The 12,834-nt window shown below is 40.3% G+C and overlaps 1 protein-coding gene across 6 annotated transcripts in view; it reads left to right on the top strand.

Annotated features, from left to right (window-relative positions):
- FBXW11 (F-box and WD repeat domain containing 11) overlaps window positions 1-12,834 on the top strand; it is a 101,428-nt gene that overhangs the window by 3,834 nt on the left and 84,760 nt on the right. For 2 of the 6 annotated variants that reach the window (XM_019741225.3, XM_074313896.2), the window contains exon 2: window positions 4,665-4,825. The exons of the other annotated variants lie outside the window; for them this stretch is intronic. The gene's annotated coding sequence lies outside the window, so the exon portion shown is untranslated. The remainder of the gene's footprint in view (window positions 1-4,664; window positions 4,826-12,834) is intronic. 6 annotated transcript variants of the gene reach the window in all.

Raw genomic sequence — 12,834 nt, 5'->3', positions numbered from 1 at the left:
CCTCTTCCAAGTCTAACCTTGTGCTGATTTACCAAATGCAGATTATGTAGACAAAGGAGGGTCCCAATGAAGCAAACAAGTGTTTATGGACCTCATTGATCTTCCTCAAGAGGCTGTGGCTCAAATACATCAATTTGTGCCCCTGGTTTTGGAGGAGGTTAGACATCCAGACTTGACACATCCTGCACACAGCTCTCAGGCACTCTTGGGCCCTGACGGCTGCTGACCTTGACAGCTGAGAATCGCTAGCCCATTACATAGGTTCACAGAACAGCGCACATATCCTACTCTGAGTCATGCTGTTTGATACTGGGAATTCTAGAAACAAACTTTCCTGCACTGTGAGGTGCCTGGGATCCTGAGTTCCACCTGGTGGTATTTACACTTGAAGGGAAAGAAAGCATTTCAAGTCCTAGTAATTCCAATGCCGGCTTCCCTTCTGGCTTTTCTACCCACATTCCTCACTTATGTTATAGTCCAGCCAAAGTGTGGAAGACCATGGTTATTCTGATTCTGCTCACACTGTTTCTTTTGTCAGCAGCGATTCGAACTGACCTAAGCCCCTGTATTTAAGGCTACTGATATTTATGGGAAGGACCTAACAGTTGGTTCTCTGTCTTAGGTCAGATCTCAGCAATCCTCCTCTCTGCTAAAATCCTATCCCCTCAAAACACAATTGAGATGCTACCCCATGATGTCAACTTATATTATGGTGACAGATAGCATTTTTATGTCTGTAGCACTGCCTACGTGATAGTCATTTGTTAAGTGAATGAATGAATTCTGGTACTTCGTATTTATCTTGGTGGCGCTTAACACATTCCAGGCTCGTATTGTAGTTTCCTGTTTGTGTCCCCTATTAAAAGATAAACTCACGGTGCCTTCTTGTAATAAGTATTCCATAAATGTTGAGTTTCGGGGTTGATTGTTTACATGCATTATTGCTGTCTGCCTATATCTTAACCATCCTCTTCTCTGCAACTTCTCACCTATATCACTAATTCTCATAATCATCTCTTCCTGTTATGGGACTTACCATACCTTCCTATTAATAAAAGCCTTTGATCGAGTCTGAGCTTCCCTTCCAGAGGTTGTATCTGATTGTCCTTTTGATTCCTTCATAATGCTTAGCTGTTGGGTGCGCAGTAGATACTTATTGATTTAAATTAATGTTCGGTATTTTTTTCTTGTGGAAGCTTTTTAGGATTTCCTTTAGATAACCTTAAGAGCGGGGTGGAGATGACTAGAGCGCGGAGAAAGACTGCTAAGAGGGAAGAGGACTGGTGTGTGGCACGCAGACATCCAGAGACGTCCTAGCCATTATTTACAGACGTTTCCGCACATACAGGTTGATTTTCATACATCTCAGAGAGTGGTTGATAGCAAAGTATTGAGGAAACCCAGATTCCTTTCATATCTGTCAATTCACCTGCCAAACACTCGGTAAGTTCTAAGGTTCTGTGCAGAAAGGGCGCGGGCTTCCGAGGGAAGCCCCTGAGTGTGTAGCTTCGCTCCATCACTTGCTGGCTGTGTGACCTTAAGAAAGTCAACCTTTCTGTGTCGTTTTTTATTTTCTGTAAAAATAAGAAAATGTAGGTATTGCTCCAGGTTGTTGGGAGGATTATATGAGAGATGTATGTGCTGAGAAGCTGGGAGCTTTCCTCACAAGTACAGGGACTGTGTTTTGTAAGGCACAAGACAGGTGGTGTGAAGAGGTTTTAATCCCCCTCCCCCCACTCGTGCATGTATTTATTTGTGAAGCTTTACAGAGGCCTAAAATTAGGTTGCTTTTAGCCGTACATTGAATGAGGCATCTTTGGGGGAAATGATGAAATCGTCAGAATCAGTACTATCTTGGAAATCTGGGAAGCACTGTTACAATTACTAAGAACTACTAATCAGACGTACCCACCTAACCCTGTTGTAGGTGTCCTGGTAGAAAGTGACTGGGGATTAGTCATATTAACATTGAGCATTGTGATTTACGCTTGATGGGTGTAGTCTAGATGAAGAAATTAGGATTTTTGAATTCTTGTTTTAGCAAACCTTGATGATTTGACCTTTAATAGAATAAGCAGTGAGTATCCTACAAGATTTCCTCCTGAGTCGTGTTTGAATTGTTCCCTGAATTAGTTGACAAAGGGGAGAAACCTGTTGGTCAAGAATGTGCTTGTTACCCTCAGTGAAGTTTCTGCTGATGGCAATTGCCTAACAGGAAGTTTGTCTTTGTAGGCAAATGAGACAAACCAGGAAGACCTGATAGTCGAGTAGGGCATCTCTAACCTGGATCTTATTATTGTTTTAACAAAATTCAAAGAGTGCAGTGTTCTGTGATGTCAGCAGGAAGCAATTTTAGGAAATTCCCTCTCCAGGTTAGTCAACAAAGAAGACCTACACAGAATGGAGAGCTGTGAAGGAGAAACAGTGGGACGTTACCATGTAAAAAGAGAAAAAGTCTCTTTGTGAGTAGAGCACAAATGTAATGTATGTGCAGACACAAGTATCATGAATATAGGAAACCATTCCCTAATAGCAAGCTTCTGATCCACAGAAGAAAAAGTTAAGCGAGAGCTCTACAACTGAGGAAAAAAAGGAACTTGAGTGATTTTTTTTATTTCTATTCTTTTAAGAATTAATTGAGAACACTTCACCACTTATGAGAACTAATAATAAAATATATATTTGGTTCTGTGAAATGATTGCTTGGGAGACTCAAAGAGAAAGGGGCAGAAGACAAGAAGAGTTCAGTCTTTACATTTCTGGTCTGGCATCTATTAACCTTTGTCTAGCTTAACAGCCTGCATTCAGTAAGTGTTAATGTGAAGAAGGGAAGAGGGGAAATTAACTCACTAATAGAGGGAAAAGGTTCAGAAATGAGTTCGTTAGTCAAACTGTTGTGGTTCTGTTTTGCTGTAATTGTTCAGCATTTTGGTTATAGCAGCAAGTCATACTTTGAAAAGCAGAGTATATTGCTTTGGCTCTTAGCTGCTAGCCATAACTCACCATAGCCGCTTTTATCAAAGTTGGGTTTCTAGTTTATTCTTAGGCTCCAGAGTAATATCACTCAATGGGAAAAACTTGAGCGCTCATTCTTTGCTTGAGATTTTACTTACCATGATCTCTTTTACGTTGTGGGGATTAAGATATTTCCATCTGATTGTTAATGGTGAGGTTAATCATAGACTGGTATTTTAATCACTTCAGTTGCTTTGCCTACAACCTGAAAAATCGGAACATCTTTTGTCATTGTTCTTGGACTACTAACAGCTCTTGGAATTTAAAAATTCCTCGGTTTCAACTAGATTTGAGATCCTGCCTCATAGACATAATCTTATGTTTACCTTATAAACAAGGCTACTTGGGCAACATTATACTGTGTTTTGTTTTAATATTAATATCGTAGGCCTTAGAATTACATGGCTGTGTTAATGAGACGCTTTTTTCAAGTGGCAAGATCTAGGGAGTTAGCTGGTTCAGGGTGGCTCATCCATTTCAGTTGTATTTTAGTTCTAGGCTGAAATATTTACTCTCCTGTAATTTTTTAGTTCTCCATTCTGATGTTAATTAATTTAGGACCTTTGAGAGTAAAGTTTGGTTTCCTTTTTCTAATCCTTGGACTTGGGTGCAGCAGTGTTCAGTGAAAAGGTCTTGCATGGGCTGTCCCGCCTGGTAGATGTGGGACTTTGGGCAAGTTACTGCTCATTTTTTTTAAAGAATTAAATATGAGCAATGAATGTAAACGGACTGGCCCATTGGTAGCTCATCAGTAAAGATAGGTATTTTAATTAATGCAAGAACATTTGGCAATAGTGTGGCAGTCGAGGAAGTAGAAAATTTATGTGCAAGTTCATAATTTTTTGATTTTTTTTAAAGTTTTTATCTATGTCATCCTGTTGAATGCCTTTTTCTCTATCCCTTATAGTTTGTTTAAGGATTTGCAGTGAAATGGAAAAGTTGGTATGGTAGTCAAAGAATGTTGATATAATGTGAACTGGGTTTATGTATTTAAAGGTGTCATCTAATAAATTGTTTATTAGTATTTTTAATTATTTTCTCTAGTTTACCCAACGACTGGCCATTGTGTGGATTGGCCTTTACTGAATCAAAAGTTCACTCTTAAAATTATGTCATGTGTTTTAAAATGTTCTGTGTTTTAGCTGAGGTTTGAAGATTTGGGTAATGTGTAGATTTGCTGTCTTACATGTAGCAAACCACAAGATTTCTTGTTAGGTGCTTAAATAAATATCTTTCTTGGGAGGTATTTGATCCCTCCCATGTCATTAATTTTGGCTGACAAACTTTTGGTAATGGTGGAGGAGCTTAGGAAACACATAAGGAGGTGCATTGTAGCCGAATGGTCTGGGACAATTTATGTGGCTAATAGTGGAAGCTTTTAGCTTGTCTCATTTGGAAATTGCATGATATTTATCATATTAATATTAGGGATGTAAGCCTTGGCCATGTAGAATTTCTTATCTTTCTCTCAACACAGCGGTGAGAAATGCTGCTGCAGACCTGTTATCCAAATAGCTTACGCAGGGGTCGTAACTCTTTTCTGTACCTCAGATCCACCATTCCATTGACCCTTCCTTCCATTTCTTGGTGGCTGTCCTTTGCCGCTGGTGCCATGGTGGGTGTATGGATTGCTTTCTGTCTTTCAACAGTTACCGAAGTGCATGTTTGGGATTTTGTTGAAGAAAGCTGGCTACAGTAAACGGAAAGCATCTTGGAAGCTGCTTGACTGCTGTCTTTTGTCAGACTAGTCTGAAAGGGAATCCCCCCTTCATTCTGGATTGGTGGCTCTGAAGTACAAAATATTTCCCAGGTAAGCAATTACCCTGCATTGTTTTGTTTTTGTGGAAATCAACTCACTGAAAGAAACTGAAAAACAAAACTTCTTTACTTTCTCCATTAGTAGGGGAAGGAAGAAATGTTAGATATTTGTGCTCAGTGTTCCTGTTTGGATGTGGACTAGTGAAGAAGGTATATGTGGCAGAAGTGCCAGTAAAAACTTTCAGTGTAAAAGGTGCGGTCATTTCTATTATAGGCTGAGGTGGTTTATGGTAATAGTCTAGCAGGGAGTTTTGTTTGGGGAACAGCTCGTAAAATACAGAAAACAAATGATAATTTTGAGGCATTCATCTCACGATTTATAGCTAATACCTGGTCAAAATAGTTTTTGTAGTTACCATGTAAAGTAGTGGTCTTTTATTCTCAGGACTCTTGGAGGGCCTTCTGGAAGATTTATGAACGTAGCAACGGCTAAGTGCCAGGTACTATTGTAAGCTCTTTTCAGATGCTTCTTACTCACCTGGCATATGCTGTACCTGTGTTTCACAGAGACTGAAATGAAGCTCATGAGCATTAAGTAAACACAAGGTGCCCGGGGTCATACAGCTAGTAAGTAAATGGCAGAGCCAGGCTCTAAGCCTGGGCCCGTGTGTCTCCGAAGCGCTGCCTCTTTCCGTCTGACGACAGCTGAAGTTTGTAGTTGGACTTCTGGGTTTTCAAATTGCCTGTCTGGAAGAGCAAGGCGCGGTGGTTTACAATAGGTTTCCACTCGGAGGACACAAGGTGGATCGTTGTTTGCTGTGGTATTTTAATTATATCTGGTGCTCTCCCTGCTCACTGAAAATATTAGAAGAGCTTCAGTCAGTTCATCAAGCAAACATAGAGGTAACTTAGGGAGAGGCAGTGCATTTAAATGTCAAAACACATTTCATACAGGGAAGGGAAGTATCATTTGGTCTAGTGAACGCAAACGTAGAATTTTTCAGTTCCTCCTTAGTTTTTATTGGTTAAGTAGCTCAGTAGTTTATTATGTAGACTTTCTTTGACCTGTGGTTTATTATTCCTGTAAGTAAGAGATTGTCGGGAAATTTTCTTGAAAACATGACTTTTTCGGTATTTAACACTCTCTTTTATTCATTCCTTTCATCTTAAAAGAATTTCCTTTTATCATAGACACTCTGACTTCTTTTAGTTTAATTCCTTTATATTTGCTAATAATTCTCCTGGGTGAGCATTTTGCACACTTGCAATCTAAAGAGCTGTCAGGATGGTAGTGGTAGAAATAATACCAGTTAACACTTAGCGGGCGCTTTACTTTGTGTTGAGCACAATTCTAGGCACTTTAAATGTCTAGACTCATCTTATATTCATGGTAACCCAGTGAGGTAGGTACTGATATGTTCAAGGTCACATGTCTCCATATGAGACAGATGAGGTACTGGCTTCAGAGAATGTGCTTCTGAGCTCTGTGCTCGTCCACCTCTGGTTCAGAGTATCAGCCAGTGATCAAAAGAGGGGCAGACATCCCGAAGACGAAGCTGTATATTCTGATTTGAAGAAATCACTGCAAAGGGGAAGGAAACAATTGTTGTTGAGTATGTCTTACCTTCTGTAGAAAACAGTGTAGCTTTCAGATTCTGTTAGCCCTCTAGGACTAGACCAGGCCGTTGCCTCACGATAGGGTTAGTCTGTGGTTGGCTTCCAGAGCAGTGCTGGCCAATAGAACTGTCTGTGACAGTGAAAATGTGTCGTGTCTGTGCTGTTCCATGTGGCAGGCCGCTAGCCACATGTGGCGATTTGGAAGTGTGTTTCAGTAACTGAGGAACTGAATATTTCATTTTAATTAACTTTAATTTACATTTCAATAGCCACAAGCGCAGTTTTAGAATTTGCCTCCATCCTAGGTCTGTCTGGTCCTTGGTTTAACACCCTTAGAGATCTGATCCGGACAGCACACTCAAAGCAGCTCGTGTCCCAGCGGTGGACTTACATTAACCAGCTGTGCAAGACGGACGTGTAAAGCCAGAATTCTAGTCATTTGTAATGACGTGGCATGATTTATATCAACGTTTCTGATATAAGTAGATTTGCTTACCTGGTCTTAATTAATATGCCAGTTTAATCTGAAGTAAGAAACACGAGTTAGAGGGACCTGAAGACTCAAGCCGGATGACGGGAATGTTCACGGAGGTAGACTTCACCTGCCAGCGCAGATCGTGGTCAGGTAGCGGGTTAGTTAGCATGGACTCAAGCAGGGAAGTGGGATGGACCCCTGCCGGACTGGGACTCACAGCCTATTCAGCCGACTTTAGGGATGGACGGTTTTCCCTGTGTCAGCACCTCTTCTTTCAGCTTCTGTGCTTGCTTTTACTCCCCAAAGCCTTTCCTAGTTAAGGCATTCGTGATTAGACACGTTAGTACGTTCAGCTTGAATGTCCTCTAGACTTACAGGTCCAGGAGCCCTTTGTTTTCCTTAAGATGCCTTTATCACTGCTATGATCCATTTTGTGTTCGCTGTTGATTCTAAGAAGGCAGTTGAATTTTCCTTGTTTCCTGTGGCCTCTTTCTGTGTATTAGCTTATTGAATTTGGTCATGTAGTGTGGGGTGGAATAGGAACATTCCCGTAAACAATACACGTGGTGGTACATTCTCTTTGCATTGCATCATGTTATTAAATGAGCTTGTTTTTCGCTTACTATATCATTACTTGGGGACTTGTTCTTGCTCCTGTTCTTAAAGGAGAAAGAGTAACATAGCTAAATTTGTATTTAGCTGTTAACTTTTCAGGTGTGTACAAGATGGATTGAGGAGACTAAGGCAGGGAGACCAGTTAGTTCAAGTGATCAACGATGAAGGTGAACCAAAGCATTGACTGTGGGCAAGATGGGGCGGGTGGACTTAAAGAGGTGTAGGTGGGAAGACCTACAGAGCTGGGGGATTGGTTATGGGGGGGACACAGATGGCATACGTATGAATTGTAGATTTTTGCCTTGGGCACCAGGATGGATGTTTTTCTCTTTTCCAAGATAGGGAATACTAGAAGGAGAGTAGATTTTGGAGAGGTGATGGGGGAGAAAGAATGAGTTCAGTTGATAATGAATTTGAGTTGCCTCTGGATGAATCCTCTGAGAAGAATCCAGTAGGGATAGTAACCTGCGCTTGCCAGAGAGACCAGGGAGAGAAATGTTTGGGAGTTATTACTAAGCCGCAGTGGTAGGTCATTTTTCTTACAGGGTTATAAGATTCCTCAGAGTACAGATTGAGGAATCTCTCTCTCGGTGTATGGGAATGCCAGCATGAAGAAATGGGTTGGCTACAGCTGAGGTCATGTGACCCTATGAGCTCACATCTAATGCTGGTCAAGAGGTGTTACCCCTCTCTTGTTTTCATCTGGACCTGGGAATTCTGTCCAACCTGTTCCTGTCGGCAAATTAGCCCATTATGCTTGGGTTGTGATTTTCTGTTCCATTGGAATGGTTTGTTTAGTTAATAGAGGTACAGTTTTTGAAATGTGTTTTTAAAAACGCCATGTGGTCGCTATACGTCTTATGTGCATTTATGCAAATCCCGTTCTGTGCATCTGGTGACAAACACAAGGGAAAAATAACCTAAACAGCAAAGGTTCTGGATCAGTGTGAGATGGAAATGGAAATCTGCTCTTCTCTCAGCCTGTCTCAATTCCTAAATCCTTCTCATCTAGCTGCGGCGGCTGTGAGTGTGGGATTTTGAAGACACATTTTTAACATCACAACATGAGGCCTGAGTACAAGCCAGCTCTTTGAGCCTCTAGTCAGTTGAAGAAACAGTGAACTGTTCATGTGCTGGAGCGAAAATTAGCTGTGTTGGAATTATTGAGATGTTGTGCCGGTCCAGTGTGGCATATATTTAAGGGATTTTTAAGGCAAACTTTTACTATGTGCTATTTTCACTGTACGCACGGACTTCAGACCCTAATTCCCAGGTGAACTGTAACTCCACTGTAATTAGGTTTTGGTAATGAAAGCGTGGAGGTGTGAAGAGTTCATTACAGCTACAGTCAGTTGATACTTAACACAACAATTTTTTTTGAATACATTATGTCTGGTACAAAATTCATCAGGTGCAAAAAGGAGCACACAGGAAGAAAGTCTCCCATTGCCTGTAGCTCCAGCAACTCAACCACATTCTTGTGTGTAGTCTTTATAGGTGTGTGTGTGTGTGTGTGTGTGCTGTACACATCTTTCTGCACCTTGATGTTTTTAAACGTAAATATGACATGGTTATCTTTCATATCCGTTCCCAAAGAACTCTTAGATTTTTTGAATAGATAATTTAAAAGATGTATGCTGATTTAGTGTATGTGCTTTATGTAATTCGTGAAACCAGTCTGGACTGATACATGTACATGTATTAGGTTGGTGCAAAAGTAATCGCGGTTTTTGCAATTATTTTTAACCTTTTAAACCGCAGTCACTTCTGCACCAACCTAATAAGTGATTTCCAGTCTGTTGCTATTACACACAGTGGCATAAAGAATAACTTAGTGTATGTGTCATTTCACATATGGAGGAGTATATCTTGAGGACAGATTCCGAGGAGTAAGCATCATTGGATAGGTGCTTTTAAAACTCTGATAGACATTACCACATAACTCTCCAGTCACACTGCAACGATTTTTACTCTCACAGTCCTTGCTTGAGAGGCCTCTTAACTTCCTGACACTCTCATGGTGCTTCGTATTTTAAGCTGACTGCTTTTTTAATTGGTCTTCTCTTTTTTCTCCCATAACTTTATTATTAAAAAATTCATATATATTGAAGAGTTGGAAAAACACTACAACAAACACCTATATATTCTCTCTACCTAGATTCAACAGTTGTTAACATGTTGCCATATTTGGATCATTTCTCTGTTCCTCTCTCAGTCTCTTCCCTTCCCTTCCCTCCTTCCATGCCTCCCTCTTCTGTTTTTCTCCCTCCAAATACATACCGTTTTTTGTTGTTAAATAATTTGAAAGTAAGTGCCAACATGATACTTCATTCTCTAAACATTTTGGCGTGTCTCCTAAGGACAGTGTCTGTCTCAAGCCGCATACACAGCCATGTGTGTATCTCCATATAGAACCACATATTGTTTCGTATAGTCATATACATTTTCTACACATACGAAACCACAGTACTATTTTTACAGCTAAGAAAATGAAAGTAATCCCATAATATAATATCAAATATTCAGTAAAAGCTAAATTTTCCTAATTGTCCCAAGAATGTCTTTTCTAGTACCCACCCCCTCTTAAAAACAAAACAAAACACTAGAATCCAAACAAAATACATCCTTTGTATTCGGCTATATCTCTTTAATTTCTTTTCATTTAGAACAGTTCCTCTGCCCTTTTTCTTCTGGCATTGATTTCTTTGGAAGAGTCCTGCCCAGCTGTCCTGTAGGATGTGCAACATTCTTAACTTGTTTGAGTATTTCCTCATGGTGTCATTTAACTTGTTTCTCTAACTCCTGTGCTTCCTGTAAACTGGAGATTATGTGAGAGGCTTGATTGCAACCAGGTTAAACATTTTGACCAGAATGCTTCATCATAGGTGAAGTGTACTTCACATTGAGACACGTTGGCAGGCCCTCAATGACAGGTTATTTCATTATGAGCTATGCTAAATTTGATCCCTTGGCTAAGGTGACAGTAGCCAGATTTCTCCATTATAAAGGTACAGTTTTCTCCTCTGCTGTTGGAAGGGAATCTATGGGATATTTTGCACCTTGTAAATATCCTGTTCCATTACAGCGTTGCACCCAGTGCTTTCAGCATCCTGATCCTGAAATCAGTCATTACAGTAGGAGTTACAAAGTCGTGGTTTTCTGGCATTCCGTCGACATTTGTTAGCCAGCATTCACAGAGGCCATGTTTCTCCTCCCTCCTTTTGCGGATCACCATACGCTCATGGACTTTTATTTATTCATTGTGTTCACAGCTCATGACAGTCTTTATTGACAATCACATTGCTCAGATTTGGCTAATGAGACCCCCTGCAAGGTAGCTCCTGCTTCCTTTTGACATGGTCCCATTAGTCTGCATGTGTCTCTTTCCCTCCGTGTCAGGAATCTACCATTTCTCCAAGAAGCTTTGGTTCCTTTTTGTGGGCAGTGGTATTTTAGAAACCAAAGTCATTGCTGTTAGGTTGTCATTGCTTCTAGAGTCTTTTTGTGGATAGAGCTAAGAAGTAGATTTAAATAGAACCATGAGTTCATGTTAGTTCCGATTCAAATTTAATATTACGGTGATACTTTTCTGAACCTGTTAGCCCTGCGATTTTCAAAATCTAAGGGACTGTATCAGTGTAATGGCCACCAAGTGGAGGTACAAATTGTCATGTAAATAAGGCTGTTTAGCTTTATTTATTCGTTATTGAACATGTACTTGAGTAAATACTGTTTGTTAATGTGAGTCATACAGAACAGAATCAGATGTGTCCCTTGCTTCCTGAAGCTTGCAGTCGTTTACATGAAAAAGTACAGTATACTGTGAAAACTGGTAAGGATCACGAGGGGCAGACATACAGCATGTGGGAGTTAGCAAAGGGAGGACATGTTATAAGAGACTTCTTTTAAAGTGACCCTTTGAGGCCCGAGCAGAGCGTCGACGTGAGTGTGGATGTACTGGGGCAGGAGAGAGCTTTCATGGCAGAGGTTACCCCTGAGCAGTGGCTGCAAGCAGTGGTGTGGATTGTTTTCCAGGAGGGACAGATAAGTAGTCCTTTGGATTGTTCAATAGTAGTTTACACGGTGATTGAGAGAGACACATTTGCAAAGGTAGATTATAACCAAATCTTGGACTTTATCCTTTAGGTCATAAGTTATAAACTAGTAGCCGATGGGTTAATAGAGCACCACAGGTATATTTTATTTAGTCTGCATACATTTTTAAAAAATTGAGACATTTCATATCAAAACACTAATTTCCGGTCTCATCTGAAAATTGGAGCTGAGCGTGGCTGCCTTTCGGAGTCAGGGCTTGCATTCTCCAGGTCACCATAGCCCTTATAAGGCCGTCTTTACTTTTTCTTCTTGACCCTACAAGCTTTAGAGCATGTGGTCCCTGAAGGGATTGGAGGAGGGGTGGGGGGGTATGGTTTGAGAAGAGAGGTGACTAGGAAAGTTTGAGCAAGATCTGTGCATTAGAAAGTTCACTCTGGCAGCCAGTTTGGAGGATGCATTGCAGCAGGGAGACCAATTAGCAGACTGTTGGAATATTCCAGGGAAGAAATGACAAGATAGTAACAGATGGTTGTGAAGAGGAGGAAATGAGACATTTTAAATATAGAATGGATAGATTGTATTGATAGATATGAGTATGTGTATGTGTGTATTGACAAGAATGTACATTTGACTATATTAAAACATGAAGTCCTATGTCGAAAAAGCTTTGCGTTCATAAATCAGTTTCTAGAAGTTAGCCACGTTTTTATGATGCACTGGTTAATTTTGGAAGACAGTAGTAATAGTTTCATGGGTTGTTACTGTGTTTAGTTTTACAATATGCAAATGACATGCTTTCATAAAACTAAGTGACCTGGTTTTATTTCTGAAAATTGTGTATATAAAGTGAAAATTTATATTGTGACTTAAAAAAATAATTTTCCTTCTACAGTCATACACCACATAACAGCGTTTTGGTCATCGATGATCTCATACATGATGTTCCTGTAAGATTATAATGGAACTGAAAAATTTCTATCACCTCGTCACACTGTTGTCATTGTAATATCGTAGTGCCACACACGACAGAAATACTTGCATTGTGCTACAGTCGTCTACAGTATTCAGTACAGTAACATGCTGTTCAGGTTTGTAGCCAGGGAACAGAGAATGTGTCCCTCCCAAATAGGTCTATTTGGCATAAAGTTATTTTAGGCTGGTTAATTTTAAGAAACAGCAGACATGGGAGAAGCTCTGAAAACCAAGGAGAAGTTACCCTTTATAAAAGGCATTTACATTTGTGAGGGTGTCTCCCTGGCTGTAACAGGACGACGGGGATGACGGTCTCTAGAAACTCT

This window comes from Rhinolophus sinicus, chromosome 5, assembly GCF_057876585.1.
Source record: "Rhinolophus sinicus isolate RSI-liver-muscle chromosome 5, RSI-T2T, whole genome shotgun sequence".
Lineage (NCBI taxonomy): Eukaryota > Metazoa > Chordata > Mammalia > Chiroptera > Rhinolophidae > Rhinolophus > Rhinolophus sinicus.
The sequence above is the reverse complement of the archived record's forward strand: the minus strand, read 5'-3'. Positions and strand labels throughout refer to the sequence as shown.